Below are 18,946 nucleotides of genomic sequence, written 5' to 3'. Positions count from 1 at the left end.
GGAGGCTGCGATGGCGAGGGGGCGTCGTCGGCCCGGCACCCGCGGCGGGGCCCGGCCCGGCCTGGCCTTGCTCCCCGGTGTTGTGGGCGGCAGGCCTGCCTCCCGCCGCGTAGGGGCAGGGTGAAGCGCTGGGGCCCGCCCCGGAGCCGCGAGCGAGGCGCTCCCTGAAGGGCGGCCAAGTAGAGCCCTCGGGGCCGCGGTAGCCGTAGTCATGGTGCTCGTAAGGGTCGCAGTGTGGGCCTTCTCTCCCATCGCTCGGTCCCCGTTTCCTGGCGGACAGCTTATTGTTGAAACTCTGAAGGACAGTGGGCAGAAACTAGGAGGTTTTGGTGACCCGTAGCCCTGGCCCTGCGGGCTCGTCGTGGCGTATTTCCTTAACGAAGTGTTGCCTCTTGAACAGTCACTTCTTTGCAGCAAGCCGACACTCTGCCCTTGGTGAGGAAGCGTCAGCAATGTCTGCTAGCAGCAGACCCATCCCTTCCACCTCACAAGAGTTCTTGTTAATCAAGGAGGCAAGCTCACAAGACAGGCTAAGAGGTCATTGTCTCAAAAGACCTCAAGGACACAGGAGGCAGCTCCCCCTAAATCTGCTTAACTTTGTTTACAAAGTAATCGCCAGTCCGTTCGTGAGAGAAGGGCTTTGAACCAGCCACTGCAGAGAAACTGCTATATGAAACAAATTCATTAAAGGAGGCTTGACAGATACCAAGGTGAAAGCTGACTTAGCTGCCTTCACAACAGCAGTGTAAGTGTTCTTAAAATTGTATAATATAGTCATACTTATGCAGAAATACTTGAAGTAACTTGATACTAGCACTCTTTGGGTTCCTTTCTGCTTCATCTTCCAAAAGTCACCTTCTTAAACCATAGTAATGTGTGGAAAGAGGACATAAGAAAAGCATAATATGCAATCTTTTCTTCTGAAGCTTGACCCCTGCCAAAAAAGGGAGCAGACAGTAAACACTTACTTGACCAATCTGTGGAGTAGCATTTTACTTCTCAGTATTGAAGAATTTTGATTGTTATTCTTCAGAAGTGAAATACAAACATACCTATCAATTTGTCTTGGTAGATACGCTGTCCTGTTCTCTGATTTCTTGAGAGAACAGTGATTCTGCGATACAAGGCTAATTTGTTATTTCTTATGGGCTATTTCTTCCATGTTACAACAGACTCCATTTTGAAAATACTTGATACGTAAATACAATTTCTTTCCCAAAAAATTTGCATTTCCAATTCATCAGTGTAATGTTTTTCCGTTTCCCATCTAGGAACCAATTTCTTGTACATTGCTTAAAGCAACACTGGTGAAACTTCTAATTAGATAATACATGTGTTACTTCATGTCTACAGAGTGTCAGCTATCTTAGTGGCCTGGTTGAAATTTTGTTCTAGTTCTTTGATTTTTTTGTTCAAGTATATTTCTATTCTAATTTTAGCTGCTTATGGTTTTGGGATTGCCGCCTTCAGTTTCATAAATTGATAAAGGTGTTTTTGAATGATGACAGCATCAATGACGTCTTGCTTGTCCGGTAGAATGAGTTAGTAAAGAGCAAAATAAGTGATGCCTAATGTCATTAAGACTTTTGCTCCTTACATCCTATAGCCCCTCACCCCACATAATAAAATAATATGCTGTCTCTTAAACTGGTGTTCTTGATTTCTGTAATTCCATGCATAGAACAGACCTTGGGCAAAAGCCCAGCTGCTGTAAATACAGCTAGTGCCTATTCCCTTTCTGTCAGGTGTTGCTCTGATAGTTTGAATGAACTGCAGCTCTAATACATGGTCTTAACTCTAATGTGTTAGTTGGAGAAAATTAAAAGAAGCACTAACATACAGAAAGAAAACTAAATTTTAAATTCTTATTGATATGTTGTACCTTACCACTTCAGCCCTAGTAGCTTGCCTTGTTTCGCAGTTAAATGTGAACTTTTTCACAACTGTGTGGTAATGAAGGTGTTTATGTTTTGGTGTGAATCTCACAAGGGGCAGTGTTACTTACAAAACCTGTGTGGAAATGATAGGTTATATTTCAAAGTAACTTTGAAAATGTTTCCTTGTCTTGAATTTAGAGTTTAGATATGAAAGTGTTAGCTTAACTCAAGTTTTGCTGCACTGTAACTTAAATTTGGGCCTCATGCAAAAGTCCACTGGCTTGAGTTCAGTAGAGTTGTAAGTTTGTTAGTCAACCCATTTGAAAGGCTGATTTGGAGCTTTCTTGTTGATGGTATGAGAGCAAATAATGGTGATGCAGCAGCTAAGCTTACTACAACTTCTTAGGTGCTAATTCTTTCTGCGTAGCTCAAATGCTGTTGTAGAACGTGGCTGTTCTTTCCCTTCCTTCTGAAGATGCATCATCTCGAGTGGAGTAGCTCAAGGCTTCTAGCCCGAGGTAACTGGAGCAGTGAAGACATGATTAGAGGCCTGTCTGCTTGGGATGGCTGCACTTTAATTTTCAGATGATTTGTGATATCAAAGCAACAGGACATTGTTAATATGTACTATGCTGTAGTGATTCATGCTTAGTTCAGTAATTGACATGAAACTTAATGGCAAGGTATGAGTTAACAAGTAAACTATTGTGGATTATACTGCTCTGTAAGTGAGTGTTACAGAAATTGAAAACAAATCTGAAACTGAACATGAATTGAAGATCACTATACCTACAGTTCAGTGGTACTTAAATATTTCTGCTTGGAAAAAAATAGAAAAAAATTGTGTCACTTAAAAAAAAACAACTGGAAGAAAATGAGATCTTAAAACAAATAGAATGTTGAACCTTAAAGCCTGCCAGGCCAAGATCTTGCCAAACCGTAAAGTGGAACAAACTTGAAAGGAAACTGCTTTCACAGAGTCGGGGCAGTGGTTATCAAATACAGCTGATATATCTGTCTTCCAAGTGATTTTTAGCTGCCACAGCAGATTATTTTTTAATACTAGTTATGAAATTGCAGATTTTGTGCAACCTTTTTAGTGCAACTCTATGACCACTAAAAACATTGTTCAGAAACTTTTTTTTGAAAGAATTCAGTCACAGATATAATTATGTCTACTCAATGCTAGAGAGAATGTTTACAGCTCTTGGATTTGAACTGCCCTATTAATTTCTGTGTGTTAATGCTGAATCTCAAGCTACCTTTGAATGCAGAGGATGCTGGGAATTGTCCTCCCCACTTCATCATAGTATTATTGGAGGCTCTGTCACCCCTCCTCCAAGATGGATTTCAGCATAGGTAGGGTGAAGACAGGTTGACCTGAAAACTGAGAAATCCTGTCTTGCTATTGGCCAGGGTGATGGTGGGCCCTGTTGTTTCCTCAGCTGAGAGTTTTGCAGTACTTGAGTACCCCTATAGAGCCCATAATCTGTCCTTTTGTATTCTAAATTGACATCACCATGGGAATTCTGTGAACTAAAAAAAGAAGGTAGTCTAAATTTCTATTCCCATAGGCCATAATTAAGAATGAAATTCATCTTTCTGCCGGACTGGTTTTGCTCCCCATTTGACATCCACTGGTTTAGAGTGAGGTGTGTCTTGCTAATTGGTTGCATCAATGGCAAGGATGAGGAAGGAAGCAAAACCCAAGCTAACAAGCTTTGCTGAGTTTGTTTTCTTGGGCTCTGCACTGGTACTGCTGGAATTTGTAGTGAAGAGTGAAGCAAGCAGCTGGGGGGATTTGGGTGGTGAGGAGGAGAAGGCAATAGTGCTCAGCTGAAAATGGTATCCTGTAAGGATCTTTCAGCTGACAGGAATGTCAGTGTGTGAAACTGTTTGCATGGGTATGTGACTGGTAGGAGCTGTGGTATCAGATCTGTTGTCTGAGTAATATTCTCTGAAATTCGTTTCTTTCTGGGCATTTTCTCACTCTGATCACTGTGTCACTTGCAGCACAGTGCTACAGAGAGCCTTTCTTTGCTCTAAATATATGATTTACAGGTGCTGAAGTAGCAGACTGGAGCAGTGAGCTGCTTGCTCATTATGTGAGACTCAGTCAGACTGATACATGCACTGTGGGGTTTGGAATACAGAAGACCTTAATATGTCAAAATTATGCAGCCTGCATATTGGATCTGTTGCTGCTTCTATGTTGCTGGATCCAGTAGTGGTCTTGTTTATCATTAGCAGTTGGGGAGGACCTGTCTTATTTCGTTCTAGTTCTGCCTTGTTTCCAATTCGTCATCTTTCCCATTTGACTGCTGTAGGCAATCTGCGCAAGAAAGGCATGGTAGGCATACACTGTGTGCGTTGTTCCAGCTACCAGGGTCTGAGGTGCTGGTGATGATCATCCCAGTAGAGGTTTACAATATGGAAAGTGCAGAGAGGGTCATGTGTCATGAAAGGTGTCTTATGTCTAGATTACAGAAACATAAGTTATGACAGGAATAGCAAAGGATGAAATTCTGTGTCCCATGTTACCCAGTGAATTTGGCTTTATGATCACAGTCTGTTATGAAATTAAAAAGAAGGGAATCAGTGACATGCAGTGGCAAATGATATGGGTATAATGCAATGAAAGGAAGTTTCTTTTTTGGAGAATAGAGAGAAATTTGTCAGGTTTTAAAATTAATGTATTGAAGGAGTGAAACTAATCTAGAAATTTAGCATATAAAGTGAATGGATTAGTGAATAGTAGAAAATAATTGTAGTGAATTGCATAGTTGCAGTAATGTATTTTAATAGTGTAATAAGATGTTAAAATTATGAATTGAATTCTAGCCTCCTCAACATCAATTCATTTGCTTGAACTGGCTATCATTTAATGTTATTCAACAGTTTTGCCTCATTTATTTTTTGTCAGCAGGTTTTCAGCTTTCCAAGAAAAGTATAAGCCACACGTAGACCAAACAAGCGTTTTCTAAATCTTGTTGTTTTTACTCCAGCGTTCTTTCCCAGTATAAGTAGTTGTTCTCTTCTATAACACTACTTGGTGTTGTAGATCAGTATTAGTATTCATCAATGTTTATTTATATTACCTTGTGGATTATTTGGAAAATTTACCTTAATGAAATGAAATCTGAAGCTGGATCTCTGTTTAAAACTGTATTTTAATGATGCAACATTAAGCAGTGAAAATAGTGCTGAAAGTTGTTTAAGCCAACAGCTGGATATCCTCAGAGGCAGGGTTACATTTTTTTCTTAAGATTTGTGGACAGATATTTATGGATGTACCATTTATAGTCTACATACAGTGAGTTCTACATGTTCTGAATGCTTTGGGTGTATAGTATGTGTGCAGATCAGTTCTCCACTACGTGCACAGTCAGTCTTGCATGTCCAGCAGCCATTCCTATGGCATTCCTGCATGCCTACCGCCAGGCTACAACAGTGTCCAAGTGTCTGAAAATCAGAGAGAGACTAACATTCTCCAGTTCTGCCTGGACAAAATTTCCAGGCAGAAAAACAGAAGAAATCTAGAAAAACTCAAACTGCAGAACAAAGTTTAAAAAAAACCAAACCACCAACCAACCCAGATAAAAAATGCCACACAAACAAACGAAAAACCAAACCAACAAAAAAACCCCAACTGAATAATGCTATTTGTGTACTGGCTTAAAGTGGAGTCCAAAACGAGCCTTGCAGCTAGAGGGATAAAGATGAAGTAATGTATGCAGCAGCACAGTTCACTAATTGCGGTGTTCTCAAATTTTTGAGTGTTTGAGTTTGTAACCTAGTTAAAGTAGTTAAAAATGTGTTTTAATGACCACTGCCATGGCTGGATCTCTTCTTGCGGCTTGTCCCTGTTGGCTTGCGACCACTCTGTGTCCCCAGCACTGTGACTCACCCGGGAGGTGGCAGACAAACACCACTCTGTCTCGGCTGGAAGTGTAGCGAGGGGACAAGCAGCACGTACCTGGCAGCTGCCCAACAGAGAAAATGGCATGGCAGTAACTTCGGGTCTTTTTATGTCTAGATTACAGGACTTTTTCCTGCCACATTACTATTTGACATCAGAAGCGGCTTTCTATGAATCCTACTATGAGTCACAGCTTACAATGATGAATCATTTTTGAAGTATTTTAACTTTACCGTATTTCAGGAAAAAGTCATGCGCATCCCGGTTTTAAGGGTATTAATACTCAAAGGTAATAATAAGCACAGAAAGTAGAAGCATATTGAAGGAAAATAGAGGCATCAAAGGATGATCTGAAATCAAAGAGGGAACTTGCTAGTATTTAGCATAGCAGTCATCATGCAACAAATAAAAAGGAGAACAAAGTGAGGTGGGGCAGAACATACTTATTTGTAATTGGTGTTGCACACTTTTGCATACCAGTATTCAGCCTCAGTTGTTTTATAGTGTATGCTTATTCTGGTTATAAATACATAGACAAAGCCTTTTAAAAACATAGTGTTGATTGCAGTTATTTCTCACTTAGGATCAGTGATACAAAATTTAGTGTTAATTGTGATTATCTGATATAATACCGGAGTGCTTCCAAAAATGTTAGTGATTAACAGCAAATAAAAATTGACTATCTAAGCATAGTGTTGCTTGCACTGAATTGCCTTCTACTTGGCTGAATAATGCAATCATAAGATGAGGGTAAAGTAAATTTATAAGACATTAGATGCTATTCATTTTCATAATATATTAGAATACATAAACACAGAACGTCACAGGTTTCCACCTCAGGCTGTTTTGGGTAGAACTCCTGTTTTCTTAAATACAAGTTGTCCACAAACTAGTAAGTTCACCCTGCTGACATAAATCCTACCCATTCAAGTGCTGTGTTTGTGCAGCCTAGAGAAACAGGAAAGGTGCAACTGGCCAACCAGTCCACCTGTAATGGGGGTGGGGAGGTTGCTACGCGACTATAGTATTTGATGCTTTACTTAAAAGCTCGGCTCCAGGAAACAAGGGTTTACATAAGAATCAATCAATCTTCTTTCTTCTAAGTTAGTTTCCTTCTATTACAAAACAAAGCTTGTTTGTGTGATCCAAGTACATGGCAAACTCTCAGAAACCTGGAAGCAATGTGAAAGAAACCAAAGTTAAGGGTTGTTTTAATCTCCTTATTTCAGGGAAGCTTGACTTATGAATCTTGGAAATGCCAGTACCCTCCTGGTGCTGGAATAGCAATCACCCCCTCCTTCCACATTCATGGTGTACAGCTTGATCCACAAAATATTCCTTGCCTCAGTTTACCTTCAGAACCTATTGTGACTGTCCTGTGTGTCCCACCTTAATCTACACTTCTGTCTCTAATGTAGCTATTGCCAGAATTTATGGTTATCAAAATCTGTTTTGAAGAAATAACTAATGTTTCTGACCTCTGTGCAAATCTCCAATATTGGTGGTGTTACCTAGTCCAGACTTAGACCTGCACGCTGCACTCAAAATAACAGCTCCCTTTGAGTTTATCCCTGTATAAATTTACCTTGGCAGATTGCATGCTCTGTGAATTAAGGATTATGTTTTCATATTTATCTATAAAGCATCTGGGTACCATGGTGATCAGATCAGACAAGCAGGCAGTTAAATTTGCACTTAATGTTAACTGACAATGCCAGGGTCCTTTTCCATAAGAAGCTGGGCTTCATGTTAACAGAGCTGTGTTCTCTAGTAAAAACTGATTCCAAGTGTTAGTGTGTACTATTTTTTAGTAAATTAATAGGGACGCAAAGCTAAGGAGGTGCTTTTACATTCTCTTTATTAGCTAAGTTTGTAGTTAGCAGTGAAGTTACTGCATTTGAACCTCAGTCATGATAACTCAGCTCAACCACCACATGCTATAGTAGAATTTGCTTTGGTTTTGTATTTCTGAAATAGCATATCACTGCACTTTGAAATCTCAGTTAAAGGAAATGTCTCGGCCTAAATATAAGAAAAAATATCCTTCAGGTCAACAGTCTGAAAAGTATTGCCTCTTCCAGGCAGGTCTAATTACATATTGATTGTACTTAAATCTTACATTACAGATCATTTCATGTTATATTCATGCAGTTATTTTTTTCCATGTGTTATTTTGACAGTTTTTAAGTAATAATACATGGACAAGTGTTTACTCTGGAACAGTCATTTCATTTTATTAGCCTACGGAGGGCAACGAGGCAAAAAAGGGAATGTCATGCTTATATATTAGCTCTTGTTCCAAGTAGTAACTTTCGAAAGACTGTCTGGGGACAATTCCTGGGGAAAATTCCTTCCTGATTATGGTACACATTATTACATACTGTTTGTGCATTGCTATTGCTATACAGCGAAGCAGTTAAAACCCTCAATGGTGAACTACAAGACAGGCCATGAAGCAGTTCTGATCTGTCAGAAAAGAACCAGTTCAGTCCATGGATCTGTGTCAATGCAGTCTGACAAAGTTGCTGCTAATGCTTTTGTGGACCAGCTCTAAAACAGCTTCTGAAACTTTCATTGCTATCTCCCTGCGGAAATGTTGCATGCCTAAAGAGCAACAGGTCTCTATCCTAGTAATTAGGGAGAACAGAATCTATTTTTATGTCGTGTAACAGACTACCCCTACATTAACTTTGTTACTACTAAGAAATTCATTTCGGGGACCTCCCTTATCCTGTGATTCCCGAGATGAACAGAAAAGTTATCCCTTAATTTCTTTTGCATGCAGGCAAGAAATAATGTAGTATGCTGTGGTGCTGTATGTCTCAGAACACAGAGCCAGGCATCTCTATTTGTCTACGTGCTGGTGAGATCAAGGGCATGGCAGCAGCGTGGAAACTCAATGGCATGGTATTATGGAGGAATATAAAAATCTTGTTGAAAAGCATGTGATAACTTACTTCTTGACTCACATACTGAAGACAAATGTTTAGGGAGTATGATAAGCTAACTGATGACAGTATGCATATGTGATAGACTGAAGGGTGGCACCTAATAGTGTCTCATAAGTCATTTGCTCATCAAAGGATGTAATTGTGTTTAGAAAAGCTGAAAGACAGCAGGTTTGGCTGGTTGCATTAGAGTACTTAAAAGACTTAATGCATTGTGTATGTTATCTAGCTTAGTGTGCTTTTTTCAGTGGTATCTTTGTCCTCCCACTTTGCTTTTTGTTTCTTCTTTTGCTGTATGACTCATTTTTATAATATGCTTTTGTTACAATTATCTGCTGTTTTTCATAATGAATCCTATTCCTTCCTTTTGCTACTCTCCTTTTCAGGTTTGCTTTGAGAATTCGTATGTTTAAAAATTCATAATGTTTTTTCCATTTTTCTCGCAGAAGCTAGTTCTTCGTACTAGCTATCAGTGATAAAGAACCGTGCCTAAGCTATTTACCAAATCATTACATATCTTTTATTTTCCAAACATATTCAAGTCTGTAGGGGAATACACTGCTGTATGCACCAGAAAAGTGAGAATGCTGTGAGAAATCTAAGTTAATACCAAGAAGTAATGAAGAAAAATGCCAGTGTTTTAAATACAGTGGTAAACGACCTTTACAATCATGATAAATTTTGAAACTATATTTACTCATTCTTTCAAAGCCCTCAGAAGAATACTATGGATTAAAAACTGTTAAGGCTTGTTTTATCCCTCTCCTTTGTACTTAAAAGTTACAGCATCTGTCACTAATACTCAAACAGAAGCATTGCTATCTGAGAGAACTAACTAGTTAGATTAAATACATTTTAAATGTCTATACAACTTTTTAAAATGCTCTAAGTATATCTACATGCATATTTAAAATTGAGGAAACAACTGCAGTTTCTCTTTCCCAGCTGCATTTCATTTGTTCTGATTTTTGTATGTAACTCATATTAAAAAGGAGGACATATAGCACATGATGGTAACAACATAAACAAAGGCATTTATAAAACCCAGATATAAGGTGTCTGGGTGAAAAGGCAATTTCAGTCCTGGATCTGGAAATACAGATTTATTTTTTTTTCTAAATCTGTTTAAAATATTTCATAATGTTAAAATACATTTTAGTTCAGACGGGCCTTAGGAGCTGTTTGGGCTGATGCTGTGGTTTCTGTATACTCAGGGCATTGCTTATACATTTTCCTCGCATTTTGGTTACTTGACATAGGGTTCTAGAAAACAAACGGAACTGTTGTTACCAAATGTGGGAAGTAAGTTACATACATGTAAGGTGATATAGCATGTTGTCTCAGAGCCATCTGACAGAGCTTTCTGGTAGCATTGCCATCTATTTCAGTAAAACATCTGAGTGACAGTGAACAACAAATGACTGAGATTCCAATAATGTGAGAAAGAGGAATGAAACATAAACAACTACTTTGAGAGAAACTATTTTACCTTTTATTTTTGTGAATTCAGAAAAAATATTATTCCTAATAATTATCTGAATATATAGGATTCAATTAAAGTAATTTCTTTTGTATTTTAGAAAGATTTTGAGTAAATACGTTTTCCCATTATATTCTGAGAATTAAAAAGGTAAGGGAATACTTTAGGCACTTGTAAAATGATAAAATTCAGATAAAAGTTTGTGTTAATTTTCTGTGATCAGTACTTGTAAATAACTATAGAATATCCTTTATAGGAGTTGTCCAGATTTTTTACTGGGGGTAAAGAGGAGATCTCATTAGTTGGCCTTATGTGTAGTTCTTTTTAGGGACTAATGCAGTTTGTTTCTATTAAAAAAGGGCACATACTGAAAAAATTGTCTGAAATAATGTTTAGAATGCAGTGTCAAAATGTGTAAGAATTAAATCTGCCATAAGCAAAGGCAGATACCAAGAGCTGCAGGGAAGACAGAGTAAGGAAAGAGTAATTTTGTAAATAAAAAAATGTAACATACAAAGCTAAAATCTTCAATGTGTCAAAGCCTGTCTCTCTGTAAGGAAAGGATTCCCTCCTTCAAACCGTAGGCACTCTTGAACCAGCACTGAAATTTACAGTCAAATCCATCTCTAAAGAGTAATGAATGCTTAAAATTGGAGTGTAATTTGAAAAATACTATAAAAATAAACAACAGCCAGACCTGGGGTCACCATTACTCAAGGAAGAAAAAGTCCAAACATGCCACCTGGAGAGTTTGTGCTTTCTACATGGCTATCATTTCATATTGACTGTTGGATCCTTATTTCTTCCCCTTAGATTGTCCTTGTCTTTGGATTAAATTCTGATCATAGAGAATTTAATCACAAAAATCTTACTAGTGGACCGCTTTAAGGAATCACTTGTAATTTGCAGAGCTTTGGGTGTAAAATGAGGTTATAGTATATATGAGGTAGCCATCTTTTTCTGAGTGCAGTGCTGTTTTCTGCACATCAGATCTGTCAGAACCTGTAGACTGTTGCATTTGTCCCCTAATTGCAAGAACAATGTCACGTTGTCCCTAACAATTGCTATAAAAATATGCTGTAGTTGTTCTAGAGCAAATTGTATTTTTGACACCTATAGACCCTTCAAATCCTTTTAGGAACTGGCTATCTTTGAAAAAATCACAAAATCATTATTGAATTGGCTCTCTGGCCTGCATCCTCTGCCTGTTTCCTGAGCAGAAATGCAAAAAGGTTAAAAAAAAAAAAAGGCATTCAGATTCAGTCCAGACTGGTATGGCACCTCCAGGCTGTTTGAGTAGGGGGAGAAGTAAACAGCTTTTATAAACAAGGTTCCAATTACAAAGAGCAAAAAGGTAGCCCCAGTGGAAGACACATTAGCTTGTTTACTTGCTTACCTTTTAAACTTTCCCTACCAGCTTTTGAGAATCCTGTCACATCCATCTCTGCTATTCATAAAGCATCTGTCCTGCTTTTTTCATTGCTGTTTCTGCTACCAGTGGTATGCTTGCAGCTCACCAGTTCTTCATTACTATAGGCTAGCTCCATCAGCATGTCAGCATATGAAATCCAGAATGTTGTTTGGGAACTGTAAAACTTCACTAGTCTAGTGGATACTGAGCTGGGATGTTTTCCTTGCAGGATCTTCCCTATTCTCTCTAAAGGCTCATAAGACTTCCTTTTTTTTTTTTTTTTTTAAATTTTTTTCCTTTATTTCATTTTTTCTGTCTTTTTGTCCTTAAGGAACATTTGATTTAATAAATTGCATTCAGACAGGGTTAAAAAAAAAAAGTAGAAGATATTTAGGAAAAAAACTCAAAACCCAATACACGTACTCTGGTCATTTCTCTGGTATAATTTGTGCCAGTAACTGTGTCACATTGCTCTGCACAGCACTAGGATTTGCACGTGTCATGGGTGACAGAGTCTACTTCATAGTCTCTTTGTAAATGCCAAGGTAAGAAGTAAACAGCCTCCTCCCAGACACTACTGAAGTAGCTTTAGGACTACAGAGTACGTGCCATGGTACTCATTAAATTGTGCCCTGGTTTCCTCAAGTATCCTAGTGTAGGAGTTGTTACTGAGGCAACACAAGGACTACTGCGCAACTCCCATAAAAACAAGTCACTGGGGTGTGTCAGGCATCTACATACACATAGACAGTGGCTCTGGATTGAAAATTGCCTTTTTTTTTTTTTTTTAACTTAAGCAAATGGGGATGGAAATAGTAATGTAAAAAGAATGCTTAAAGGTTTTTTAAATCTTTGGATTTTATGTTACTTTTCTGTGCCCTGCTTTGGGTAGAAGAGAATAGAAATGCTGCTCATCAGCTGACCGGAGCCTGCATGAAGCTGATGGGTGGGTGGCTTTACCAAATTTGGCAGTCTTCTCACCTGTCAAGTCTGATACTGAAGGTTGAGCAGAATCATTCCCAGATTGCTAGCCACGTGAAGGTGTGCAGCGACCCAATGAAGGATACAACTATGTTGTTCTAAACAGTTGTGATAGTTGAAAGGGTCTGCTGAAGTCACAGCTTTTACATTTGGCTAGAAATAGATAGGAAGCAGAAACCTTTTCAGTTAGCCCCAAATGAAAGAACAGTCCCTAGAGACAGGCAGCAGACACAGTTCTCTCATATTAAGTCATAAGTTGCATATAGTTGTTTGTCTAACCTTTTTGGCTTTTTGTGTCTGTACAGCAGATGTTAATGCACCTGAAAATAGAAAGTCTGAAGTTTATATATTCATCCTTGTTTCATATTTTAAAGCATGTGTGTATATTTATATATGTATGTATAAAAATATGTATACAAATATGTAAGACAGGCCCCTTTAACAGTAATCCCTGACCCATTCATTTGCATCATGTACAGCTGACTACCATTTCTCTGCTCTGTTCCCCAGAGCCCATTTTGTGTGTTAACATCCGTGTTGCTCTTGCTGGTAGGATGGGCAGAGACTGTAACTGGAATTACAAGGCACTGACAGGCTTCCTGCATATGCCACCTCTTGGAAAAAACTATTTGCTATTTGCTCCTATCCTTCCCTGAGGCAGGGTATGTGTAGACACTGTTCTATGGTGGCTTCCATTTAAAAGTCCTCTTGAAAATCCTTCTGAAAGTATAAAAGGCAGGCAAGTGTTGTAAGTTGTTGCCTAATACAGGTATACCTCCAGGTGTATTTTCTGCTCAAACTCTGTGTTCTAGAGCATCTTTATTTATAGTTGTGTCGTGGTTTAACCCCAGCCAGCAACTAAACACCACGCAGCCGCTCACTCACTCCCCCCCACCCAGTGGGATGGGGGAGAAAATCGGGAGAAGAAGCAAAACCCGTGGGTTGAGATAAGAACGGTTTAATAGAACAGAAAAGAAGAAACTAATAATGATAATGATAACCCTAATAAAATGACAACAGCAATAATGAAAGGATTGGAATGTACAAATGATACGCAGTGCAATTGCTCACCACCCGCCGACCGACACCCAGCCAGTCCCCCGAGCGGCCAATCCCTGCCCCCCACTTCCCCGTTTCTGTACTGGATGGGACGTCACATGGTATGGAATACACCGTTGGCCAGTTTGGGTCAGGTGCCCTGGCTGTGTCCTGTGCCAACTTCTTGTGCCCCTCCAGCTTTCTCACTGGCTGGGCATGAGAAGCTGAAAAATCCTTGACATTAGTCTAAACACTACTGAGCAACAACTGAAAACATCAGTGTTATCAACATTCTTCGCTCTGAACTCAAAACATAGCACTGTACCAGCTACTAGGAAGACAGTTAACTCTATCCCAGCTGAAACCAGGACAGTATCCACCCCTTATTCTATACCATTGACGTCATGCACAGTTCCCATACCTTTAGTTACATCCTGATCAATCATCACTTTTCCATCCCTTTAAGACATATGAGCAATGATATATATATATATGTATACACACACAGAGATATCATTCCTTTAGTTCATGGGTCATGTTCATAAAATGTTCATTGAGTTCATTTAGTTTCCGACTCTGGGCTCCATCTGTCATACCAGTCTTTCTGGGCAGGAGGGATGGTGCAAAGTCCTCTCAGTCGGTAGAGCAGAATTGGGCTTCAGTGCAGTGTGACAAGCAGGTGACATTTGGCGCAGCAGGAGGATGGTGTGCACCGTTGGATTGTTGCATGCTGGAGTCAGTTCTGGTTCCATCACTACTGCGCTTTGCTCAGTTTTATCACAGTTCTTTTCTTGCTTGATCTAAGTGATTCTTACTATAGTACTATGGATATAGCACATAATTATAGTAAGGATAATATACAGTAGCAGGGTTATATAGCAACTAATATACAGTTTAATTCTGGCTGTTCTCACCTAAAATTAAATCCCCTTGAGGCACACATCGGACTTCCCCATCTTTTCGCATCACCCACCAAGTGCACCCAGGCCCTTGAGCAAAAGCAATCCCACGAATGGGTTTACCTTTGCCTGAGGCAGGAGTAACCCAGACTGTCTTCCCTAACATATTTTTTATGTGCACTACAGGGACTTTATCCCCTTCTACAGTATGTAAAAATTCCGACTGGGCAGGGCCACCCCGATTGGCAGATCCTCTGGTGTTGACTAACCAGGTGGCTTTTGCTAAATGTGTATCCCAATGTTTGAAAGTTCCACCCCCCATTGCTCTCAATGTAGTCTTTAACAGTCCATTGTATCGCTCAATTTTCCCAGAGGCTGGTGCATGATAGGGGATATGATACACCCACTCAATGCCATGCTCTTTGGCCCAGGTGTCTATGAGGTTGTTTCGGAAATGAGTCCCGTTGTCTGACTCAATTCGTTCTGGGGTGCCATGTCGCCACAAGACTTGCTTTTCTAGGCCCAGGATAGTGTTCCGGGCGGTGGCATGGGGCACAGAATATGTTTCCAGCCATCCAGTGGTTGCTTCCACCATCGTGAGCACATAGCGCTTGCCTTGGCGAGTTTGTGGGAGTGTGATATAGTCAATCTGCTAGGCTTCTCCATATTTATATTTCAGCCATCGCCCTCCATACCACAGGGGCTTTAACCGCTTGGCTTGCTTAATTGCAGCACATGTTTCACATTCATGGATAACCTGTGCAATAGTGTCCATGGTCAAGTCCACCCCTCGGTCACGAGCCCATCTATATGTTGCATCTCTTCCCTGATGGCCTGAAGCATCATGGGCCCACCGAGCCATAAATAGCTCACCCTTATGTTGCCAGTCCAGGTCCACCTGAGCCACTTCAATCTTGGCAGCCTGATCCACCTGTTGGTTGTTTTGATGTTCTTCAGTGGCCCGACTCTTGGGTATGTGAGCATCTACGTGACGTACTTTTACAACCAGATTCTCTAGCCGGGATGCAATATCTTGCCACAGTGCGGCAGCCCAGATGGGTTTACCTCTGCGCTGCCAGTTGCTCTGCTTCCATTGCTGTAGCCAGCCCCACAGGGCATTTGCCACCATCCATGAGTCAGTATAGAGATAGAGCACTGGCCACTTTTCTCTTTCAGCAATATCTAATGCTAGCTGGATGGCTTTCACCTCTGCAAACTGACTCGATTCACCTTCTCCTTCAGCAGTTTCTGCAACTTGTCGTGTAGGACTCCATACGGCAGCTTTCCACCTCCGATGCTTTCCCACGATGCGACAGGATCCGTCAGTGAACAGGGCATATTGCCTCTCATTTTCTGGCAGTTTATTATACAGCGGGGCCTCTTCAGCACGTGCCACCTCCTCCTCTGGCGACATTCCAAAATCTTTGCCTTCTGGCCAGTCCGTGATCACTTCCAAAATTCCTGGGCGACTGGGGTTTCCTATGCGAGCCCGTTGTGTGATCAGTGCAATCCACTTACTCCACGTGGCATCAGTCGCGTGATGTGTAGAGGAGACCCTCCCTTTGAACATCCAGCCCAGCACTGGCAGTCGGGGTGCTAAGAGGAGCTGTGTTTCAGTACCAACAACTTCTGAGGCAGCTTGAACTCCTTCATATGCTGCCAATATCTCCTTTTCAGTTGGAGTATAGCGAGCCTCGGATCCTCTGTATCCCCGACTCCAAAACCCCAGGGGTCGGCCTCGGGTCTCCCCAGGTGCTTTCTGCCAGAGGCTCCAGGTAGGGCCATTCTCCCCAGCTGCAGTATAGAGCACATTTTTAACATCTTGTCCTGTCCGGACTGGTCCAAGGGCTACTGCGTGAACAATCTCCCGTTTAATTTGTTCAAAGGCTTGTTGTTGCTCAGGGCCCCATTGAAAATCATTCTTCTTTCGGGTCACTTGATAGAGAGGGCTTACAATCAGACTGTAATTTGGAATATGCATTCTCCAAAACCCCACGACACCTAAGAAGGCCTGTGTTTCCTTTTTATTAGTTGGTGGAGACATAGCTGCTATTTTGTTAATCACATCCATTGGGATCTGACGACGCCCATCTTGCCATTTTATTCCTAAAAACTGGATCTCCCGTGCAGGTCCCTTGACCTTACCTTCTTTTATGGCAAAACCGGCTTTCAGAAGGATTTGGATTATTTTCTTCCCTTTCTCAAAGACTTCTTCTGCCGTGTTGCCCCATACGATGATGTCATCAATGTATTGCAGGTGTTCCGGAGCTTCACCTTTTTCCAGTGCAGTCTGGATTAGTCCATGGCAAATGGTGGGGCTGTGTTTCCACCCCTGGGGCAGTCGATTCCAAGTGTACTGGACACCCCTCCAAGTAAAGGCAAATTGTGGACGACACTCTGCTGCCAGAGGGATTGAGAAAAACGCATTAGCAATGTCAATTGTAGCATACCACTTGGCTGCCTTTGACTCTAGTTCGTATTGAAGTTCTAGCATATCTGGAACGGCAGCACTCAGCGGTGGCGTAACTTCATTCAGGCCGCGATAGTCAACTGTTAGTCTCCACTCCCCATTAGACTTTCGCACGGGCCATATGGGACTATTAAAAGGTGAGCGAGTTTTGCTGATCACTCCTTGGCTCTCCAGTTGGCGAATCAACTTGTGGATGGGAATCAGAGAGTCTCGGTTGGTGCGATATTGCCGCCGGTGCACCGTCGTGGTAGCAATTGGTACTTGTTGTTCTTCAACCCTCAGCAACCCCACAATCGAAGGGTCTTGAGAGAGACCAGGCAGGGTAGACAGCTGTTCCGTGCCCTCCGTCTCCAAGGCAGCTATACCAAAAGCCCATCGATACCCCTTTGGGTCCTTAAAATACCCTCTCCTGAGATAGTCTATGCCAAGGATGCACGGAGCCTCTGGACCAGTCACAATGGGGTGTTTCTGCCATTCATTCCCAGTTAGGCTTACTTCAGCTTCCAATACAGTTAACTCTTGGGATCCCCCTGTCACACCAGAAATAGAAATGGGTTCTGCCCCTTCATAACTTGATGGCATTAAAGTACACTGTGCGCCGGTGTCTACTAGAGCCTTATACTCCTGTGGGTCTAACGTGCCAGGCCATCGAATCCACACAGTCCAATAGACCCGGTTATCCCTTTCCTCCACCTGGCTGGAGGCAGGGCCCCTCTAATTCTGGTCAGAGTATCCAGTATTCACTTCTCGTAAAATTGGCTCAGAAGTCCCTTCAAGAGGATCAGAAATAAGATCAGCCCTTCTACTCTGTTTGGAAACCGGAGCGGCATTTTTCCTGGTAGAATCCCCTTTTGTGGTGTTTTTTCCTCGCAGCTCACGTACCCGTGCATTTAGGACCGAGGTAGGTTTTCCATCCCATTTCCTCATGTCCTCTCCATGATCACATAAGTAAAACCACAGGGCACCTCGCGGTGTGTACCTTCTATATTCTTTCTCTTGGGCAGAGGAGCGCTCACTCCTAATAGCTGAGACATTGGTCCTTACAGGTGGGCAACAGGACATCTCCTCTTTGAATTGCTGGAAATCCTCGGACAGCTTCTCCACAGCCGAAATGCAGGCTTGTAGGGAGGAGGAGAGATTTTCTTCGTATTGACGGAGTTGGCGAGCCACTTCATCCACTGTCGGTGCCTCTTCGTCTTTCCAGGTCATTATTGCCAGTGAGTTGGCATAGGACGATGGTGCGCTCCGTACAAACTTCCGCCACATGGGTCGTGTGCATTGGACTTCGTCTGGATCTTTGGGTAATTGTGGGTTGTCCGGATCATGATGAATTGTCTCTAGCACAGCTAATTCCCTCAGATATTGGATACCTTTTTCCATGGTTGTCCACTTGCTTGATTGACATATAACATCTTCCTTAAAGGGGTACCTTTCCTTCACACTTGACAGGAGTCGCCTCCAGAGGCTGATGGCTTGTGTCCCTCTTCCAATTGCCTTGTCAATGCCACCTTCCCTGGCAAGCGATCCCAGCTGCTTGGCTTCCCTACCTTCTAATTCCAAGCTATTAGCCCCATTGTCCCAGCATCGGAGGAGCCAGGTGATAATATGCTCACCTATACGGCGGCCAAAATCTTTTCGCATATCCCGCAGCTCACTCAAGGATAGGGACCGGGTTATTACCTCTGGTTCTGCCTCTTCCTCCTGTTCCCGTGATGACCCTGGTTCGCCTTCATCCTTCGCTAAGCGAACTGATTTTTTTGTATATTTCTTTTTCTGTACGGGGGCAACTGATACTGGTGCAGGTTGGTCCACTGGTTCAGTTGCAGTACCGCTCGCCGGGTCTTGGATAACCGCAGTGTCTGTTGCCAAGGTTTGGGTAGCTGCTGTGCTCGTTGCTGGGGCTGGAGGGACCTCAGTGCCCGT

At 41.6% G+C, this 18,946-nt stretch overlaps 1 protein-coding gene across 2 annotated transcripts in view; it reads left to right on the top strand.

Moving 5' to 3' along the window:
• The first annotated feature begins 20 nt into the window (after positions 1-20).
• Positions 21-18,946, top strand: part of HIPK3 (homeodomain interacting protein kinase 3) — a 120,841-nt gene continuing 101,915 nt past the window's right edge. Inside the window, exon 1 of one of the 2 annotated variants that reach the window (XM_052810478.1) lies at positions 21-745. The gene's annotated coding sequence lies outside the window, so the exon portion shown is untranslated. Of the gene's footprint in view, positions 752-18,946 lie in introns of both variants that reach the window. The other variant, XM_052810479.1, reaches the window with a different exon arrangement.

The sequence above is a fragment of the Harpia harpyja genome, chromosome 16, assembly GCF_026419915.1.
Source record: "Harpia harpyja isolate bHarHar1 chromosome 16, bHarHar1 primary haplotype, whole genome shotgun sequence".
In the NCBI taxonomy this organism is placed as follows: Eukaryota; Metazoa; Chordata; class Aves; order Accipitriformes; family Accipitridae; genus Harpia; species Harpia harpyja.
Note: the sequence above shows the minus strand (reverse complement) of the source record. Positions and strands in the feature narration are given on the sequence as shown.